Consider the following 22,469-nt stretch of genomic DNA (forward strand, 5'->3'; position numbering starts at 1 on the left):
TGGCCTGGCACGTACTTTGTCCCACTACTATTCACAACCGGCAGTCCCCCCATAGGAACAGAGGTGTTTAAGGAATAGGTCTAATTTTGGGTAAATAATGATTGTTAGCCTGATAAGGAACTATCTCGCCGATGACACTGCAGTCATGATGGTTTCGGAATAACAGTCTAAAAGATATAACGTGAGGATGTGATATGGTCACATGAGTCTATATACAGTTTGACAGTACATACACAAGCATTTACTAATCTAACCACACACATGGGTGAACTTGTGTATGAAAATAGTGGAAAACGTGTAGACCTAAATTAAAAAAAAAAAAAAAAACACTGAATTAACCTTACGTGCAAACAGCTACTACGATATTGAAGATTGACGAAGAAAGTGCTGCAGGCATTAAGTACAACTCATGTGTCCCCGAAGAGACGTTTTGCATGTTGCATGGTAACTCGAGCTCTAAGTTAAATGTCGCTCGACGACAGTGAGATTTAATGGTAGCATTATTAAAAAACAAATGAGCAGTTGACTGCTTCAAGAAACTGCGGAACTTATGCAGTTAGTGATAGAACTAACTGTGGCAAACTACATGGACTTCCTACGATTTAGTATGCAGCGGACGTAAACATTTATGTCTAGTTGGCGTTATGAAACACCTGAAGTGTAAATGGTGAAACACTACTCTTACAGATAGACATAGGCTACGTATATTTTTAAACAACAATGTACTGGTTTTCTGTTAAAACCGGCAGCGAGAAAGAAGATGCTGTACTGTGCGAACGAGCAGTTTTGTTATTTTTCTCGAAGTCAGTTTTAATTACGGTAGAAGGGCATTTGAACCATCACATAGATTTTTTTCTCCTTATACACAATTTTATATTGTGAGATTAAGAGGTGGCACAGGAGATGAATTCGTGGCGGGATACACCGAAGCAGCCAGTAGACTGACGATCGGTGCTAAAAAAAAAAGGAAAGTGTTGTTTTGTTTCTTACGTGCAATCGTTTTTTAACAAATAACACAACAGTTTTATTTATGTCTTATCGACTTATGATTAGATAATAGTACTATTGAATATGCTAGCCACACAGATCAGCAAGAGGAGACGTGGCTCACAATCAGTTTATTTATTTATTTATTTATTTTTTCATTCAGCCTTCTGACCGGTCTGACGCAGCCCGCCACGCATTCCTCTTCTGTGGGAACCTTTTCATCTCAGAGTAGCACTTGCAGCCTACATCCTGAATTATCTGCTGGGTATATTCCAGTTTCTGTCTTCGTCTACAGTTTTTACCGTCTACATTTATTCTTTGAAACATTAACACTGGTCGTGTCGCCCTGTCCTTCACGTCAGTGTTTTCTCTGCGGAGAAATTCGTTGCTTGCCTTATCAGTCCACTTGATTATCATCATAGTTCTGTAGCATCACGTCACAAACGATTCTCTTCTCTCCCGGTTTACCTACAATCCATATCTCACTACCGTACAATGTTGTGTTTCACATACACATTCTCAGAAATTTCTCCCTGCAATTAAGAGCAATGATTGATACTAGTAGATATCTCCGATTTTCCTGTTCATTTCATGTCACTTCAGTAACAGTCGGGGTATCGTTCGCAGTAACAGTAAACGAGTTATCCCTATTAACAGTAAATAATTACAGGTTCCGGACGCACTCGTCCACCAGTCGAAGTACTCAAAGGTTATGACTGTTAGGTTCTGCGCCTCCTAATAGAAGACCATAAAGAACAATGAAGATCCATCTGTGTTGAAATGCTTGCACGGTACGAAACATGAGTTCATCGCTTCGAACAGAAAACAAAACGGCGATACATGTAGTGGTGCCGCACCACCTCTCCTCCGAATAAAAAGTTCAAAGCTGAACCCTCAGCCAGTGAAGTCTAGGTGACGTCTCCTAGAACTGTAAAGGGGTTATTCTGTTTGATGTCTTTCATCATGGATCAACACCCGACTCTGAAGTGTATTGTGCTACCCTGAAGAAATTGAAGAAACGACTTCAGCGTGTTCGTCGCCACAAAAATGCCCACGATCTCCCCTTTTTCCATGAGAACGCTAGGTCTCAGAAGTCTGGGCACTCGAGAGGAGCTCACAAAACTTCGTTTGACTGTTCTTCCTCATCCACCCTACAGCCCGGATCTCGCACTTCAGATTAAAACTGTTTGGTCCAAAGCACACCGTGGGAGGCAACAACCGGTGAGGGGGAGAGACGTTGACTCCGACGTCGACCACTGAAATGATACCATTCGGGCATAAAGGACCTCCCTGTAAGGTGGCGTAAGGTCGTCGCATAATATGGAGATTACACTGTAAAATAGATTTTTGTACGCTACACTGGAATACTTATTAAAACCAACGTGTTGTCAAAAATGTGTCGCATTACTCATTGAACGCCTCTCGTATTTACGTGGCTCTCCATCTTCTCACGTGCCGGCCGCGGTGGCCAAACGGTTCTACGTGCTTCAGTCAGGAACCGCGCGACTGCTACGGTCGCAGGTTCGAATCCTGCCTCGGGCATGCATGTGTGTGATGTCCTTAGGTTACTTAGGTTTAAGTAGTTCTAAGTTCTAGGGGACTGATGACTTCAGATGTAAAATCCCATAGTGCTCAGAGCCATTTGAACCATTTGAACCATCTTCTCACGTTCTGCAAAATCAAATTTTTCAGTTCTGTCTGTGATTTCTTTTAAGTTTTCCCTGGTTATCTTTTCTTTCTCGGCGTTGAAGCCGTAATTGTTGTTGTTGTTATGGTCTTCAGTCCTGAGACTGGTTTGATGCAGGTCTCCATGCTACTCTATCCTGTGCAAGCTTCTTCATCTCCCAGTACCTACTGTAACCTACAGCCTTCTGAATCTGTTTAGTGTATTCATCTCTTGTTCTCCCTCTACGATTTTTACCCACCACGCTGCCCTCCAATACTAAATTGGTGATCCCTTGATGCCTCAGAATATGCCCTACCAATCGATGCCTTCTTCTAGTCAAGTTGTGCCACAAAATTCTCTTCTCGCCAATTCTATTCCATACCTCCTCATTAATTGTGTGATCTACCCATCTAATCTTCAGCATTCATCTTAAGCACCACATTTCGTAAGCTTCTATTCTCTTCTTGTCTAATCTATTTATCGTCCACGTTTCACTTCCATACATGGCTACACTGCATACAAATACTTTCAGAAACGACTTCCTGACACTTAAATCTATGCTCGATGTTAACAAATTTCTCTTCTTCAGAAACGCTTTCCTTGCCATGGTCAGTCTACATTTTATATCCTCTCTACTTCGACAATCATCAGTTATTTTGCTCCCGAAATAGCAAAACTCATTTACTACGTTAAGCGTCTCATTTCCTAATCTAATGCCCGCAGCATCACCCGATTTAATTTGACTACGTTCCATTATGCTCGCTTTGCTTTTGTTGATGTTCATCTTATATCCTCTTTTCAAGACATTGTCCATTCCGTTCAGCTGCTCTTCAAGGTCCTTTGCTGTCTCTGACAGAATTAAAATGTCATGGGCGAACCTCAAAGTTTTAATTTTTTCCCATGGATTTAATTCCAACCCCGAAATTTTCTTTTGTTTCCTTTACTGTTTGCTCAAAATACATATTGAATAACATGGGTGATAGGTTACAACCCTGTCTCACTCCCTTCCCAACCACTACTTCCCTTTCATGTCCCTCGACTCTTATAAGTGCCATCTGGTTTCTGTACAAATCGTAAATAGCCTTTCGCAACCTGTATTTTACCCCTGACATCTCGAGGATTTGAAAAAGAGTATTCCAGTCAACATTGTCAAATGCTTTCTGTTTTCTCTAAGTTTACAAATGCTAGAAACGTAGGTTTTCCTTTTCTTAATCTATTTTCTAAGATACGTCGTAGGGTCAGTATTGCCTCACGTGCTCCAACATTTCTACGAAATCCAAACTCATCTTCGCCGAGGTCGGCTTCTACCAGTTTTCCAATTCGCCTGTAAAGAATTTGTGTTAGTATTTTGCAGCCGTGGCTTATTAAACTGATTGTTTGGTAAGTTTCCCATCTGTCAACACCTGCTTTCTTAGGGTTTGGAATTATTGTATTCTTCTTGAAGTCTGAGGATATTTCGCCTGTCTCGTACATCTTGCTCGCTAGATGGTAGAGTTTTGTTAGGGCTGGCTCTCCCAAGGCTGTCTAATTCCGGGGCCTTGTTACGACTGAGGTCTTCCAGTGCTCTGTCAAACTCTTCACGCAGTATAGTATCTCGTATTTCATCTTCATCTACATTCTCTCCAATTTCTATAATATTGTCCTCAAGAACATCGCCCTTGTACAGACTCTCTGTATTCTCCTTCCACCTTTCTGCTTTCCCTTCTTTGCTTAGAACTGAGTTTCCATCTGAGCTCTTGATATTCATGCAGGTGGTTCTCTTTTCTCCAAAAGTCTCTTTAATTTTCCTGTAGGCAGTATCTACACTCCTGGAAATGGAAAAAAGAACACATTGACACCGGTGTGTCAGACCCACCATACTTGCTCCGGACACTGCGAGAGGGCTGTACAAACAATGATCACACGCACGGCACAGCGGACACACCAGGAACCGCGGTGTTGGCCGTCGAATGGCGCTAGCTGCGCAGCATTTGTGCACCGCCGCCGTCAGTGTCAGCCAGTTTGCCGTGGCATACGGAGCTCCATCGCAGTCTTTAACACTGGTAGCATGCCGCGACAGCGTGGACGTGAACCGTATGTGCAATTGACGGACTTTGAGCGAGGGCGTATAGTGGGCATGCGGGAGGCTGGGTGGACGTACCGCCGAATTGCTCAACACGTGGGGCGTGAGGTCTCCACAGTACATCGATGTTGTCGCCAGTGGTCGGCGGAAGGTGCACGTGCCCGTCGACCTGGGACCGGACCGCAGCGACGCATGGATGCACGCCAAGACCGTAGGATCCTACGCAGTGCCGTAGGGGACCGCACCGCCACTTCCCAGCAAATTAGGGACACTATTGCTCCTGGGGTATCGGCGAGGACCATTCGCAACCGTCTCCATGAAGCTGGGCTACGGTCCCGCACACCGTTAGGCCGTCTTCTGCTCACGCCCCAACATCGTGCAGCCAGCCTCCAGTGGTGTCGCGACAGGCGTGAATGGAGGGACGAATGGAGACGTGTCGTCTTCAGCGATGAGAGTCGCTTCTGCCTTGGTGCCAATGATGGTCGTATGCGTGTTTGGCGCCGTGCAGGTGAGCGCCACAATCAGGACTGCATACGACCGAGGCACACAGGGCCAACACCCGGCATCATGGTGTGGAGAGCGATCTCCTACACTGGCCGTACACCACTGGTGATCGTCGAGGGGACACTGAATAGTGCACGGTACATCCAAACCGTCATCGAACCCATCGTTCTACCATTCCTAGACCGGCAAGGGAACTTGCTGTTCCAACAGGACAATGCACGTCCGCATGTATCCCGTGCCACCCAACGTGCTCTAGAAGGTGTAAGTCAACTACCCTGGCCAGCAAGATCTCCGGATCTGTCCCCCATTGAGCATGTTTGGGACTGGATGAAGCGTCGTCTCAAGCGGTCTGCACGTCCGGCACGAACGCTGGTCCAGCTGAGGCGCCAGGTGGAAATGGCATGGCAAGCCGTTCCACAGGACTACATCCAGAATCTCTACGATCGTCTCCATGGGAGAATAGCAGCCTGCATTGCTGCGAAAGGTGGATATACACTGTACTAGTGCCGACATTGTGCATGCTCTGTTGCCTGTGTCTATGTGCCTGTGGTTCTGTCAGTGTGATCATGTGATGTATCTGACCCCAGGAATGTGTCAATAAAGTTTCCCCTTCCTGGGACAATGAATTCACGGTGTTCTTATTTCAATTTCCAGGAGTGTATCTTACCCCTACTGATTTGCGCCTCTACATCCTTACATTTGTCCTCTAGCCTTCCTGCTTAGCCATTTTGCACTTTCTGTCGATCTCAAATTTGAGACATTTGTATTCCTTTTTGACAGCTTCATTTACTGTATTCTTGTATTTTCTCCTTTCATCAAGTAAATTCAATATCTCTTCTGTTACCCAGGATTTCTATTAGCCCTCCTCTTTTAACCTACATGATCATCTGCTACTTTCACTATTTCATCTCCCAAAGCAACCCATTCTTCTTCTACTGTATTTCTTTCCCCCATTCTTGTCAATCGTTCCCTTATGCACTCCCTGAAGCTCTCTACAACCTCTAGTTCTTTCAGTTTACCTTGGTCTCATCTCCTCAGTTTCCCACCTTTCTGCAGTTTCTTCAGTTTTAATCTACAGTTCATAACCAATAGATTGTGGTCAGAGTGCACATCTGCCACTGGAATCGTCTTACAATTTAAAACCTGGTTCCTGAATCTCTGTCTTACCATTATATAATCTATCTGATACCTTCTAGTATCTCCAGGTTGCTTCCATGTATACAAGCTTCTTTCATAATTCTTGAACCAAGTGTTAACTGTGATTAAAGTCTACCAGTCTGCTTCCTCATTCATTTTTCCCCCCGCTCCATATTCACCTACTACATTTCCTTCTCTTCCTTTTTGTACTGTCGAGTTCCAGTCACCCATGACTATTAAATTTTCGTCTCCCTTCATACCTGAACAATTTCTTTTATCTCATCATACACTCCTGGAAATGGAAAAAAGAACACATTGACACCGGTGTGTCAGACCCACCATATTTGCTCCGGACACTGCGAGAGGGCTGTACAAACAATGATCACACGCACGGCACAGCGGACACACCAGGAACCGCGGTGTTGGCCGTCGAATGGCGCTAGCTGCGCAGCATTTGTGCACCACCGCCGTCAGTGTCAGCCAGTTTGCCGTGGCATACGGAGCTCCATCGCAGTCTTTAACACTGGTAGCATGCCGCGACAGCGTGGACGTGAACCGTATGTGCAGTTGACGGACTTTGAGCGAGGGCGTATAGTGGGCATGCGGGAGGCCGGGTGGACGTACCGCCGAATTGCTCAACACGTGGGGCGTGAGGTCTCCACAGTACATCGATGTTGTCGCCAGTGGTCGGCGGAAGGTGCACGTGCCCGTCGACCTGGGACCGGACCGCAGCGACGCACGGATGCACGCCAAGACCGTAGGATCCTACGCAGTGCCGTAGGGAACCGCACCGCCACTTCCCAGCAAATTAGGGACACTATTGCGCCTGGGGTATCGGCGAGGACCATTCGCAACCGTCTCCATGAAGCTGGGCTACGGTCCCGCACACCGTTAGGCCATCTTCCACTCACGCCCCAACATCGTGCAGCCCGCCTCCAGTGGTGTCGCGACAGGCGTGAATGGAGGGACGAATGGAGACGTGTCGTCTTCAGCGATGAGAGTCGCTTCTGCCTTGGTGCCAATGATGGTCGTATGCGTGTTTGGCGCCGTGCAGGTGAGCGCCACAATCAGGACTGCATACGACCGAGGCACACAGGGCCAACTCCCGGCATCATGGTGTGGGGAGCGATCTCCTACGCTGGCCGTACACCACTGGTGATCGTCGAGGGGACACTGAATAGTGCACGGTACATCCAAACCGTCATCGAACCCATCGTTCTACCATTCCTAGACCGGCAAGGGAACTTGCTGTTCCAACAGGACAATGCACGTCCGCATGTATCCCGTGCCACCCAACGTGCTCTAGAAGGTGTAAGTCAACTACCCTGGCCAGCAAGATCTCCGGATCTGTCCCTCATTGAGCATGTTTGGGACTGGATGAAGCGTCGTCTCACGCGGTCTGCACGTCCAGCACGAACGCTGGTCCAACTGAAGTGCCAGGTGGAAATGGCATGGCAAGCCGTTCCACAGGACTACATCCAGCATCTCTACGATCGTCTCCATGGGAGAATAGCAGCCTGCATTGCTGCGAAAGGTGGATATACACTGTACTAGTGCCGACATTGTGCATGCTCTGTTGCCTGTGTCTATGTGCCTGTGGTTCTGTCAGTGTGATCATGTGATGTATCTGACCCCAGGAATGTGTCAATAAAGTTTCCCCTTCCTGGGACAATGAATTCACGGTGTTCTTATTTCAATTTCCAGGAGTGTACATTTCATCAATCTCTTCGTCATCTGCAGAACTAGTTGGCATATAAACATGTACTACTGTGGTAGGCGTGCGCTTCGTATCTATCTTGGCCACAATAGTGCGTTCACTATGCTGTTTGTAGTAGCTTACCACCTTTCCTATTTTCCTACTTATTATTGAACATACTCCTGCATTACCCCTATTTGATTTTGTACTTATAACCCTGTATTCACCTGACCGGAAGTCTTGTTCTTCCTTCCACCGAACTTCACTAATTCCCACTATATCTAACATTAACCTATCCAGTTCCCTTTTTAAATTTTCTAACCTACCTGCCCGATTTAGGGATCTGACATTCCACTCTCCGATCCGTAGAACGCCAGTTTTCTTTCTCCTGATAACAACGTCCTCCTGAGTAGTCCCTGCACGGAGATCTGAATGGGGGACTATTTTACCTCCGGAATATTTGACGCAATAGAACGCCATCATCATTTAACCATACAGTAAAGCTGTATGCCCTCGGGAAAAATTACGGCTGTAGTTTCCCCTTGCTTTCAGCCGTTCGCAGTACCAGCACAGCAAGGCCGTTTTGGTTAGTGTTACAAGGCTAGATCAGTCAGTCATCCAGACTGTCAGTCAATCATCAAGACTGTTGCCCTTGCAACTACTGAAAAGGCTGCTGCCCCTCTTCAGGCACCTCACGTTTGTCTGGCCTCTCAACAGATACCCCTCGGTTGTGGTAATTAGTACACATTAATATTAAGATAATACGGGAAAAGCCTTTAATACCTTATTTTGTAGGTGAAGCAACTAAACTCCACTGCAAGGCAATTTACCCCGTTCCATTGTTTTTAACGCTGTTTACGTTCCAACAACTTTATTTAGGATAAAACGGTAATTTTTCCCTACAGTAAATGAAAGTAAATAAAAACTACGAGCTTTCAGTAATAGATCATGTCGTAGCATGTCTGAAAACAAGTGTTCTCGATATTCGACCATAGCCACTTTTACTTTCTGTGCCGGCCGGTGTGGTCGAGTGGTTCTAGGCGCTTAAGTCTGGAACCGCGCGAACACTCCGGTCGGAGGTTCCATTCCTGCCTCGGCCATGGATCTGTGTGATGTCCTTAGCATACTTAGGTCTAATCAGTTCTAAGTTCTAGGGGATTGATGACCTCAGAAGTTAAGTCCCATAGTGCTCAGAGCCATTTGAACCATTTTTTAATTTCTGTAGGAAGGACACAATTAAATAGGCGCTTTAGATATATACATTTTTTCAACAAATAAAGCATTATATCCTCCACTTCCTACAAAAAAAAAAAAAAAAAAGCGACGACGATACCGCCGACAATGCAGTACTAAGCTGTACAAGTCTCGCAAAGTTTTGAAGTTATAGCTTAAAATAAATTACATTGAATGCGTTTTACTTCTGTTTCACTGGCTGGCGCTCCGTACCTAGCTTTGGTCTTAAAGAGGAATTTACGTCAAAAAGCCGCATGAGTAAGTGTGATATGTAAAAGAAGATGTCATGTACATTAAACTTCTGAAAAATGTTGAACTTCTTTGTAACCTTGAACTATTCTGCAAAAAGTGATATATTCCGTGTAAGTGTAAGACAATTGTTAGTTGCTGTTTCATGAAGTACTGAAAGTATTCAATGTAACCAGGAACTATGTGACAAAAAGGTATATATTCCGCGTAATTGTGAAACAGACACAGCTTGAGTTTTTCAAATTAATGGAAATGTTCAGTATAAAAAAGCAATTGTAATTTAAAGTAGAAGGCCTTGTTCGTGTCTGTCCCTGTTTTTCAAGTGAATGTACTGTGGTGTCACCGCCAGACACCACACTTGCTAGGTGGTAGTTTAAATCGGCCGCGGTCCATTAGTACATGTCGGAACCGCGTGTCGCCACTGTCAGGATCGCAGACCGAGCGCCACCACAAGGCAGGTCTCGAGAGACGTACTAGCACTCGCCCCAGTTGTACGACGACTTTGCTAGCGACTACACTGACGAAGCCTTTCTCTCATTTGCCGAGAGACAGTTAGAATAGCCTTCAGCTAAGTCCATGGCTACGACCTAGCAAGGCGCCATTAGATACTTCATGAATCTAAAAAGTCTCACTTGTATCATCAAGAATGCTGTATACCCAAAGGACGATATAAAAGTTAAGTGTTCTAGTAGCTACGTTCTTTTCTTTATCACATTCATTACGAATCCTGTTCCAAACTTCGCGCCAGTCGGCGTGTGTGTACGTGTACCCTTTCGGCTACCCGTCACTGTGGACTGGCTGCCTTGTCAGTCCACTACATGTACACCGAATAGTTAGTCGAAGTTATAATTTATCCGCGATGTACTATAAATCCGACCTTACGGGGCATGAAATGCGTCGACAAAGATCGACAACACAAAAGCAATATCTCAAACCAAATACTCTGTAAAAAAGAACGAAAATATTGTAAATTGTCAATTTCAGTGTAATCAAAAGGGAACGTGCACTTCAAAAAAGTATGTACAGCTCCATACCCATGTCAAAAAATGAAAATGACGGAAGTTCCCTATTCAGCAGAGCAAAGTTTAAACATGGATAAAATAATTATCCTTTCAAAGAAACGGAGAGTTATGTCAGAACGGCGTCAAATTTGTTTATTGTAAAGATGAAATCTTCCACTACTAGGAGCCAAGTAACATATATGTTACACACATGTCATTAATATGACATTCGTATTACCTCTGGTGCTAGCGAGAGACGTCACACACACGCACACACAGAATATGAATTCTGCCAACGGTGACATGATTTGCTGGCCACTGGAGAAGATTATTATAAAACTAATTATGGTCATCGTAAAACTCCACTCATTTGTAGCTTTCCAAGGCGTGCAGTCGACTTAGGTAAACGTATCTACATAGCCCACTGCAATAAAAGTGTTTTTATAGAAATACCAAATAGTGTGCACGTCTTCATTACAGTCCTTTAAATTCAGAGGGTATTAACAAATGAATTAATTCACGGTGCCTCCCTGCATTTCAAAAATAGGTCCAAAAATAGTAATTTATTATCGAACTGTACCTTATCTGGAAGGCAGTTATCTGAGACAAGAATATGAAGCTCATATTACTTACGGCGGAGGAAGATCATTTTTATTAGTAAACATATCCTGGAGGATTAAATTTCTAATTAACAGTGTGCCACCACATAGAGAGACCAAAAATAATATTATCTCTCTTCATAAAACGACAGTTGATAAACAATTCCATTGTAAGCTCATTTTATACTTGTGAGTAAAATGATTCTTTCTGCAAGGTAGAAGAGAAGCAGTACAAAGTAGAAAGATGAGAAAAATAATAAGATATTTACGACAGCACTACTGCAGGATGTAAGTAAAAATGACCTTTATTAAAGACGAGTAAGTAACTACATGTTAGAAATAACAACAGGAGAAGACATTGATAAAGACCACAGCAACATCAAACAAAGCTTTATAAGAATAGCTATAGATACATTTAGGAAAAGTAGTATAAATAAAAATAAGGAATGCTTAACGATATTGATCACAGACGTAAAAGAGGCACTGAGAGATAATTTAAAAGCGTGTTTGAATTTAATACAAAGTGGCTATGAAGCATAAAGAGAAAAATACAGGTAACAACAATACAAACCAAAAACGGACTTATCTCATCAATTGTTGAGGACCTGAATAAGACAGAAGGACATACTGTGAAGATGAATATGACAGAAATTTGGAGTTGGGTGAAACACTACGGAAATCTTATCTGCTATGATAATCAGGGGACAGGAAATCACGGAAAGAAATTGCTTAGATCCCATAAGTACAGGCGAGTTGGAAGAAGCATTAAGGAAATTAAAATAGAGAAAGACCCCAGAATTCAGAAGGAATTATTGTGGGACAACTGAAATGCGGAATCTAAGAAATATCGATTTCTGCATTTGATAAATATGTGTTCGGTTGGAAAGAGGATACAGGAGCAGAGGAGGGGTGGCAATTATAGTTTTTATATTAAAGAAAGAAGACATATCCAGCGCAAAAATTATGGAATTTAACACAAGGTTACGAAATGCATGCTGATATGCTTAATGCTCGTTTGCAACCCAGGTCCAAGTAACCTGAAGTTCAAAATGGGTTTAGGAAAGGACGATCTTGCTTGTATAATATACACGCAATAAAGAGAACACTAAAGAAGAGGAGAGAATATAACCTCTCAATATATAACACTTTCGTCTACGCTGAAAAGGCGTTCGAGAAGGTAGATGGGTATATGACATTCCATAGGAATATCGAGAACACTGGGTGGGTAAGTAGCAAGCAAAGTACTATTTGCGATGGTGTGTAGCACCTATGAGAATGCCAGCATATAATCAGACTTTCGAAAAAATAGCATCCACAAACTTCCGAAAATAGCAAGAGCAGAAAAGTACAAACAATATAGCACAGTCAAGCTAACCTCATGGAACCAAGTTGCTGACATGAACTGCATACAAGCAGTGGACAAGAAAATTGAGTGCCTCAGTAACAGTACAGGAAAGGTTAAGACACTAGAAAAGGATTCCTGAAGTTGCGCTCGGTAATGGAAACAAGACTGCAAATAAACCAAGACACCTTTATAGAGTTAGTCAACCTGTAAAAAGCATTCGACAGTGTAAAACGGTGCAAGATGTTCGAAATTCTGAGCAAAAAGGAGTAAGCTCTAGGGAATGAGGGGCAAGGTACTACACAGGGATGCAGTCTTGCGATCCTACTGATCAAACTATATATCGAAAAAGCAATGACGGAAATAAAAGAAAGGTTCAAGAGTGGTATTAAAGCTTGTGGTGGAAGGCTGTCACTGAGGTATTGCTATCCTCAGTGAATTACAGGACATATGAGTAGAATAAACAGTCTAATGAGTACGGTAAATGGTTTCTTTAAATCGAAGACAGACACAAGTACTGAGAATTAAATGAAGTAGGCATTGCGAGAATCTTAACATCGAAAGTGGATGTCACGACGTAGGCGGAGGCTAAGGAGTTTTGGTTTCTCGGAAGCAAAATAATCCATGACGGAGGACATAAAAGCTGATTAGCACAAGGAAAGAGGGTACCCGCGACCATATGAAATCTACTAGTATCAAACATAGGCCTGAATGTGAGATAAAAATTTCTGAGAATGAACGTTAGAAGCACAGCAATGTATGGTAGTCAAACACGGACTGAAGGGAAACTAGAAAAGAAGAGAAACGAAATATTGGAGATGCGGAGCTACAGAAGAGTGCTGAGAGCTACGCCGAGTATGAATGAAGAGGTACTCTGAAGGTACGACGACGAATGGAATATGGAAAATAATGACAAAAAGAATGGGGCAGTATGATTAGACTTGCACTGACACATCAGGAAATAACCTCCACAGAATTAGAGGGTGCTATAGGGGCCAAAAATTATAGGGGAAGACGTTTATTGGAATATGTGGTAGGGCAAAAAGTTCCGGACATAGGGAGAAAATGAAGTGGCTGGAGCAAGAAAGGGATCTATGGCAACCCGCAACAGACCACTCACATGACTGATGACTCAAAAGGGATCTTATGCTTCTGACGTATGTACCTGAACGAGCGTGTAAGAAGGAGTACTAACTCTGTTCCTCTGTCGGAAGATAGAAGAACTTTAAACATAATTTACGCACAGACTTTCGGTTTACATTGGGCTTGGGAGATACGCTCTTCCAGCTCAAGCAGGATATGGACAGAGCTAATGGAAATGTAAATGCCGTGTGGCTAGGGCCTCCCATCGGGTAGACAGTTCGCCTGGTGCAAGTATTTCGAGTTGACGCCACTTCGGCGACTTGTGTGTCGATAGGGATGAAATGATGATGATAAGGACTTCACAGCACCCAGTCCCTGAGCGGAGAAAACCTCCAACCCAGCCGGGAATGGAACCTGGACCGTTAGGTATGACATTCCTTCGCGCTGACCACTCAGCTACCAGGGGCGGACGACAGAACTATTGCAACTTCCTCATATGCTATCAAATTCACTACTGATAACTTGTAACATGACTCGGCCTTGGTTTTGCGGTGGCAGTGTTTGTTTACAGTCAGCTTCAACTACCGAGAGTAAAAATTTTCTTGTATAGCACCCTTCTGTAGCATTCGTTCCTTATAAACTACGGGCACTTAACTGCCGATGTCAATGGTTGTCGAAAATATCGCCTGGCTGTTTTCCCGTTAGCTGCTTGAACACCTGATATATGTATTTCCATTTCACTGCATCTTAAGTGATGATGTAGTTCATGTGGTATTACTAGCGAATCCGACAATGCTTCGCAATTGCTACATATGTAAGGGAATTGGACGTACGTCTTGATCTCCGTCTCCGCCCTCGTTCTGTCCATGCACTTCTTTGTCCACCTGCTCTTCCCACTCGCTATGTTCATTTCCACCACCCTATCTGTCCACCCCATCTTACACATCTCTCTGCATCGTAGCCTTCTTTATTGCTGTTGCACAGGAAAACTTGATTTGGAAGTGAAGTCACTTAAAATGAATGTGTAAATCGATTGCGATCTACACTACCGTTTCAACAGCAAGAAGGATACGCACGAATTCAATTAATTTAATACCACAGGTTAGGTACATCACAAGTAACAAATGATTACCTTTTCAAATCTTTACATGTCCTCTGAGCCCTATTATTCAGTATGTCGTGTGACCACCATGCGCTACAATTAGAGCTGCTATACGAAGGAATAAGGTTCTGAATACGTTCCTGAGGGATTTCTCTCCACGCAGTTCGCATCTGAGCCCACAAATCCGTGACACCAGTTACTGGAGCACTGTGATGCACCAGGGGCCGACCAACAATATCCAAGACATGTTCGATGGGCTACACATCTGGCGAACGTGCAGGCCAGGGAGGCAGTGGTATCCGTCGCTCTTTGAAGGAGGCCTGTACATTCCTCGCAATATGTGGCCGGGCATAGTCCTGTTTAGATGTGCCCTGTGGAGATGCCTGAAGGAGGGGGAGTACCTTAGCCTCCATAACCCCCGTTAGATACCGGCTGCTGTTAAAAGTGCCGGCAATACGTACTAGGTGAGATCGGTTGTTGTAATCAATGGCGCCCCAAACCATCGCACCTGGTGTTAGTCCGCTCTGCCGTTTCAGAATGCAGCACTCCAGGTTGCGCCCACCACGGTACCAACGGACACGTATGCGGCCATCACTGTAGGACATGTTCAAGCGGTACTCATCCGAAAAGTTGAGATGTTGCCACCCAGCACCACAGTGACGGTGTTCACGAGTCCATTAGAGTCGGAGGAGATTGTGATTTCAGGACAATGGAAGCCGACGTAATGCCATACGTGCAACCAGTCCTTCCTGCAGCATCACTGTCCTAGCAGCATGTCCTGTGCGAGCCGAAATGTTCTGGTACGACAACCCCGTTTCCCGGAGACCGATCATGCTGCCCGGTTTGAACTCTTTCACACGCGGATATGGCTCCATTTGACGATGCGAGGCATGCTGGCACTCACGTTATTGTTTCCAATTTGTGTCACAGCTCTACACCGACTACACCTGCGCAACACTGACTCTGTCGGACCACCACGGGAGGGCTCCGCTCGGCATACGTCTACCCCATCTCGCTACAAAACGTTTCGCGTATTACCTGCACACCCGCCGCCAGTTCCACCAAGCGGGGCGCTATTCGGGTAATTCCTTCTCGGTGTTGCACTTTTCATAAATGGCAGTGCATGTTTTACAGGGTATGAAAGAGATCTCTCCACGAATGATAGTAGCTTCAATGACAGCATTTAGCATGTTTCTGATCTGTGAACAGTTACAGTTACAAAGTTTCGGACGATTTAGATTCCATACTATTACCCTAAGCAGAAGCAAAACATCCGTAAATACAATTTCCCTGTCTTGTGTTAAAATCTACCACGAGATAAAAATGAAACAGCACACTGTTGTGTATGCACACGTTGTTTAAGATTGTATATGTGAAGGAGAAGGAATATACAGGGTGATCCATTGATAGTGATCGGGCCAAATATCTCACGAAATAAGCATCAAACGAAAGAACTACAAAGAACGAAACTTGTCTGGCTTGAAGGGGGAAACCAGATGGCGCTATAGTTGGCCCGCTAGATGGCGCTGCTATAGGTGAAACGGATATCAACTGTGTTTTTTTAAAAAGGAATCCCCATTTATATTACATATACCTGTAGTACGTAAAGAAATATGAATGTTTTAGTTGGACCACTTTTTTCGCTTTGTGATAGATGGTGCTGTAATAGTAACAAACGTATAAGTACGTGGTATCACGTGACATTCCGCCAGTGCGGACGGTATTTACTTCGTGATACATTACCCGTGTTAAAATGGATGGCAGATATTGACGCGCGTTCTATTTAGCGACGAAGTGTCATTCACCAACAGCGGTAACGTAAACCGGCATAATATGCACTATTGGACAACGGAAACTCCACGATGGCTGCGACAAGTGGAACATCAGCGACCTTGGCGGGTTAATGTATGGTGCGGCATTATGGGAGGAAGGATAATTGACCCCCTTTCTATCGATGGCAATCTAAATGGTGCAATGTATGCTGATTTCCAACGTAATGTTCTACCGATGCTACTACAAGATGTTTCACTGCATGACAGAATGGTGATGTACTTCCAACATAGCTAGCGTGCGGTTGAAGCGGTATTTCATGACAGGTAGATTGATCGTCGAAGCACCATACCATGGCCCGCACGTTCACCAGATCTGACGATCCCCGATTTCTTTCTGTGGGGAAGGTTGAAGGATATTTACAATCGTGATCCACCGACAACGCCTGACAACATGCATCAGCGGATTGTCAATGCACGTGCGAACACTACGGAAGGCGAAGTACTCGCTGTTGAGAGGAATGTCGTTACACGTATTGCCAAATACAATGAGGTTGACGGACATCAGTTTGAGCATTTATTGCGTTAATGTGGTATTTACAGGTAATCACGCCGTAACAGCATGCGTTCTCAGAAAGGTACGTGTATCACATTGGAACATCCGAAATAAAATGTTCAAACGTACCTGCGTTCTGTATTCTAATTTAGAAAACCTACCTGTTATCAACTGTTCGTCTAAAATTGTGATCCATATGTTTGTGACTATTACAGCAACATCTATCACAAAGCGAAAAAGAGTAGTCCTACTAAAACATTCACATTTCTTTACGGACTACACGAATATGTAATAAAAAATGAGGGTTCCTGTTTAAAACAACGCAGTTGATATCCGTTTAACCTATGGCAGCGCCATCTAGCAGGCCCACCATAGCGCCATCTGGTTTCCCCCTTCAAGCTAGATAAGTTTCGTTCTTTGTAGTTTTTTCGTTTGATGCTTATTTCGTGAGATATTTGGTCCGGTCACGATCAATGGACCAACCTGTATACAGGAGAAACAATTTGTCTAATAGTTTAAATGCCCTTATATTTGATCTAAAACTGACCGCAAGAAATTAAAACGCAAATTTTCACAGCCTAGTACAGCATTATTTTTCTCACAGCGGATATTAACAGAAAAATTATTCACGGTTATTTAATAAACTGTAGCCTACTTCTGTGTGAATATTTATTACAGTATTGTGCAAAACATTGAAGTAAATCGATACAGAACTTTCTGAGATATTTTTCAACCGCTACTGGTTACTATATTTCATATAAATTCGTATATTACATATATGTAAAATATATATAGGCTACGGCTATCCAAATTTTATTAAAGTATTGCAGGAACATTTGAAGTAAACTGATAAATAAGTTCTGAAGACACATGCAAAGAATGTTTTTTCTTTCTACACTGCATAAAAATTTACATAAATATATACTTGCAAATATGCAGGCTAAGGGTATCTGAACATTTAGCAAATTTAATGTAAAAGTTTGAAGTAAATCACTCAAGAGCTTTGACACACCTGATAGCAAAACATTTAGCCTTATATGAACTGATCCCTTCCGAAATGTTTATTAGAGTTACGTATAAAAAATCTGAGGTAAATTGGTGAAGAACCTTCCAGTTTTTTGCCTATAACATTTACCCTTCCTATATTGCACACACACACACACACACACTCACACACACACACACACACACACACATATATATATATATATATATATATATATATATATATATATATATATATATAATGCCCGTCTGAGCATTTAGTAGAATAATTTGTAAAAATTTAGAGAAAATCGGCGAACAGCTTTTGAGATTTACGCTAACAGTGTTTTCTCTTCATTTAATACGTATATACTCGTATTTACACAATAATGTCTTAAAAATATGCAGTCTGTATCTGCCCAAATGTTTACTAGAGTGTAGTGTAATAATGTGAAGTAAAACGGTAAAGAAATTTTTGCAATTTTTTTTCCTCACTACGTTCGTATTACATGCAGTATATGTCTCTCTGCTTGCTTCATAGAGGGTCGTGTAAAAATTTGGAGTAAATTGGCCAAGAATTTTTCGAGATATCTATTAAAAATGTGTAAGCTATGTCCGTCCGAACATTAGAGTTTTTTGCAAGAATCTAAATGTTATCGGTCAGGAATTTTTCTCCACTTTTGGTGACAACATTAACGAACGTATGATCTGTGTTAATACAGTAATACAGACTGTGACATATTTTTCCTATTGGTTTTTTTTTCACATGCCGCAGATGTTGAAACAGTAATTACAAAGGATTTTCCTCTTTCATCATAGACGGATCAGTATATTTGGGGTGTAAGTGGTCTCTGTTACTCGTGTTAATCTGATGGTGCGAAGGACCCACAGAAGGGGGCGTCTACGCGTTTTTGATCAACATTCCATTCAGGCAAATTGCTCGCCTTCCTCAAGGCAGGCGCGAGCCGGGGCAGCATTCAAGCGGCGTCAAGTCGTGATAAGCTCTGGAAGGCAGCCGAGACAGAGCGGAGATCCGGCGAGGCAATGACGCGGAAAATTAAGTGTCGCCGGGATGCGGCGCCGTCCGAGCACTCAATAACGGGACGACCGCTTTCTTTGTAGGGTCGTGGGTGGAGCCTCTCGGCAAGTCGGCGCTTTCGACGGGATTCGCCGCCACTCACACAAGGGGCCCCGTGATCAACAGCGTTGGTTGGCCTAATAACTTCACGTCGTTCACTCTGACAGATAAGTAATCTACGTGATGACAGCCTGTCAGTTTGTGTACGTGTTCCCCGTCAACAACTAGTAATATGAATTCAGCCGCCGTTAAAGCTTCCTACAGCGCTCCACCCGACATCTGATTTGATTTCTAGAATCCTTACTTCTCTCAAGAAAGAACTACTGGTAAGCCAAAGAATGATGAATAGCGGATACATGTCATGAGACCAATATAAAACTGAGACACGATAAGGTATTTCCTACCAACAGACTAATAATTAGTCACTTTAGAACTTCCAGCTCATTGATTGAAAGTGAAGTTAGGGTAATAAAAGTAGATTAGTGAGTGAGAAGAGGGAACCAATACTTTGGAGACAATTATTACCTGCCCAGAGAGAATTGGGTCAGTTCAATATATCGGAATAATGAAACAAAATTCCAGCAACTATTAAATTCCTAACTGTGAATGATCACGCAAAAGGGTGTAGAGAGATCAACATCGTCTGGACTGTAACTTATAAATCTGAAAATCTTCCTTCGAAGTGTGGAATGAATTATTTCACTTCAGAAGGCAGGAAGAACGGGTATGTGTAAAAATAACCTGCTGCTGTCAGAAATATTTTTCTTTTGCTTAATGACAGCTTTCGATTTATATCACCATGATCAGATACATGTGTATTGTCAAACTAGTACACAAAACTTAAAAAACAACTGGATCCGGTGTTATATGGATTGGATTATTAGGTGTACTCACAAGACAGACGTATTTGACGATGATCATATAGATCGATATCGGTCATAAAATAAAGGAAGAAAGTTTGCAATAAAATATTCTTTTATATTATATCAGTTTTAAATGTCAGATCGCTGTGTCTTCACTGTGACTCTGGAACATTACATCAGCCTAGTATCATATACATAAAAAAATAATGACCAAGTGCATCTTCAATAAGTGGAAGAGAATATACATGTAAATTACGACACGTCGTTTTTTTTTTTTTTTTTTTTGAGAGTTGTGACACTGAAACAGTTTTCTAAATCATAGACTGTATGGTAGCAGGTACACAGATGTAAGATAACTCAGTGCTTTTACGTAGAACGTATTATAGAAATGAACGCTTTGTGACAGGTACTAAAAATATCTAATTTCCATATTGCAGAGGCTATGATAGAAGTGCAGGACTTACTCGGTATGGGAAGTGTTTGTCAATGGCTGATGACATATCAGTGGTGACCAGAACATAAGAGATTGTTGAGTCTGGGGATTTATAAAATGGAACGTGTGGTATCATGGCTCGAGTACGTACATAAACCAAAAATAAAACTAAAAGGTAGACTTTCTGGATGTATTGGACACGGAAACACGAAGATGTTGATAAATTTTACTGTCTTTAAAGTGAATCAGAAGTAACAATCGATAAAGACGTATTAGCAAATATTGTGCTAGGTAAAATGGTTTACTGTAGAAATAAATAGCTGAATTAAAATTACTAAACCGTCAAAGTAGCGCCTAAGTTTGCTTTTATTTAAATGGCGAGCCTTTTATGACTTTTGTTCATTATCAAGCTATCCACGTAAGGCCCATAACAGTATCATAATGTGTATAGGCCGCCTACATTGTTTGCATGAGTGGGTAAGTGTAACATACCCCTTTCGAGCGACAGTCCAGGACTGCGTGCTCACTGATACTATACGCACCATGCATGTATCTGACTATCGGTCATTCCGCTCTGGTTGACACTGCTTTCCCTTGTAGAAGGTTTGTATCGATAGTCGATCGGTGGCCTTAATATTCTGGCTGATCAGTCTATTTACGAACACTTTTACCAATGATTCGCTTGTAATCGAATGCAGATAATCAGTTATCACTGTCTTCGGTTCATCTACTGTCTTTATGTCATTTTGATACACAAATGTTTAGCGGCACCCCAAAGGAAATTGTCGAGTGGAGACCGATCTGGTGAGGGCCGGGGACAGAGACCTATCGTAATTACTCTCCAAACATTTCATCTTAAAGTATTGACTGGTGTGCTGTATGAGCAGTAACGTAGTCTTATTGTGAAAATAAATGATTGGTCTCATTTTCATTTAGCAGGGCAACAAAGGGATAAATTATCTAGGAACAATAGACATCGGAACTGACGGTAGTGTTGGGAAAGATCCGCCCTATAATTCGCGCTCGCATAATGGCAACCCACGCTCGGAATTTATGTGCTCTCGATGGCGTTTCTCTTGAGGAATATGGGTTTTCTTAAGACAAGATTCGTGATTTTAGGAAAGCAGTGTAGCTAGATATGAGAAACCAAGCCTCATCAGTGAAAAAGATTCGATCTAAAACATTACTCCATGTTGATTAACATATCGCTGAAACCATTCACAGTACGCTCTTCGTTTCGCATGGTCCACAAAATGTAAATGTTGCACAATAGTTATCTTAAACGGATACAGCTCCAGTTCTTTGGTTACGGCTTTATGGGTTGCCGCACGAGACACTTTAGGGTCTTGCGATAATCTCCACACCGATTTTCCTAGACTCCACAACGTGATGTCCGAAATGTCGTCAACTTTCCGTTCTGTTAAAAAATTGTGGGCCTACCACGTCATTGTACATCATGAACTGAACCTGCTATCTAGAATTTGCTAATCAAATCACGTGCAGTTTCACTACGCCGATGCCTTGATGCAGGAAAATGCAATCTAAATGGTCAACTCTTGTGCTCCCTAAAGTTTTTCCGGCACGGAAAACCTCTTGCGCTGTCTCTGCATAGTAAGCATTCTCACTACACTCAGCTTACATAGGAACTAGACAATAACACAAGAAACACCTGCAGCTCACACCAACAGTACCAGCCCCCCTCAATCACTGGAGGTCCACTGAGCACGTGCAGGTAATAGTGGTTGTGATGCCAACCTTACAATCCACGCAAGCCGAGACATGAGAGGCTCGCCGCTGCGGAGAGACTCTGCGGACGCACGGTAGCACTGGCACTCAGTATCAGCACAATCAAAAGCACTGGTAAGAATCAACGATCCTTCTGAACGTTCAAAGCACATGTGGCAGGAATTTTTGCAGATAATACATACTGATCGAGCAAAGAAATACAAAATTTTTGCCGGCCACAGTGGCCGAGCGATTCTAGGCGCTTTAGCCCGGAACCGCGCGACTGCTACGGTCGCAGGTTCAAATCCTGCCTCGGGCATGGATGTGTGTGGGGTCCTTAGGTTAGTTACGTTTAAGTAGTTCTAAGTTCTAGGGGACTGATGACCTCAGATGTTAAGTC

The sequence above is a fragment of the Schistocerca nitens genome, chromosome 8, assembly GCF_023898315.1.
Source record: "Schistocerca nitens isolate TAMUIC-IGC-003100 chromosome 8, iqSchNite1.1, whole genome shotgun sequence".
NCBI lineage: Eukaryota > Metazoa > Arthropoda > Insecta > Orthoptera > Acrididae > Schistocerca > Schistocerca nitens.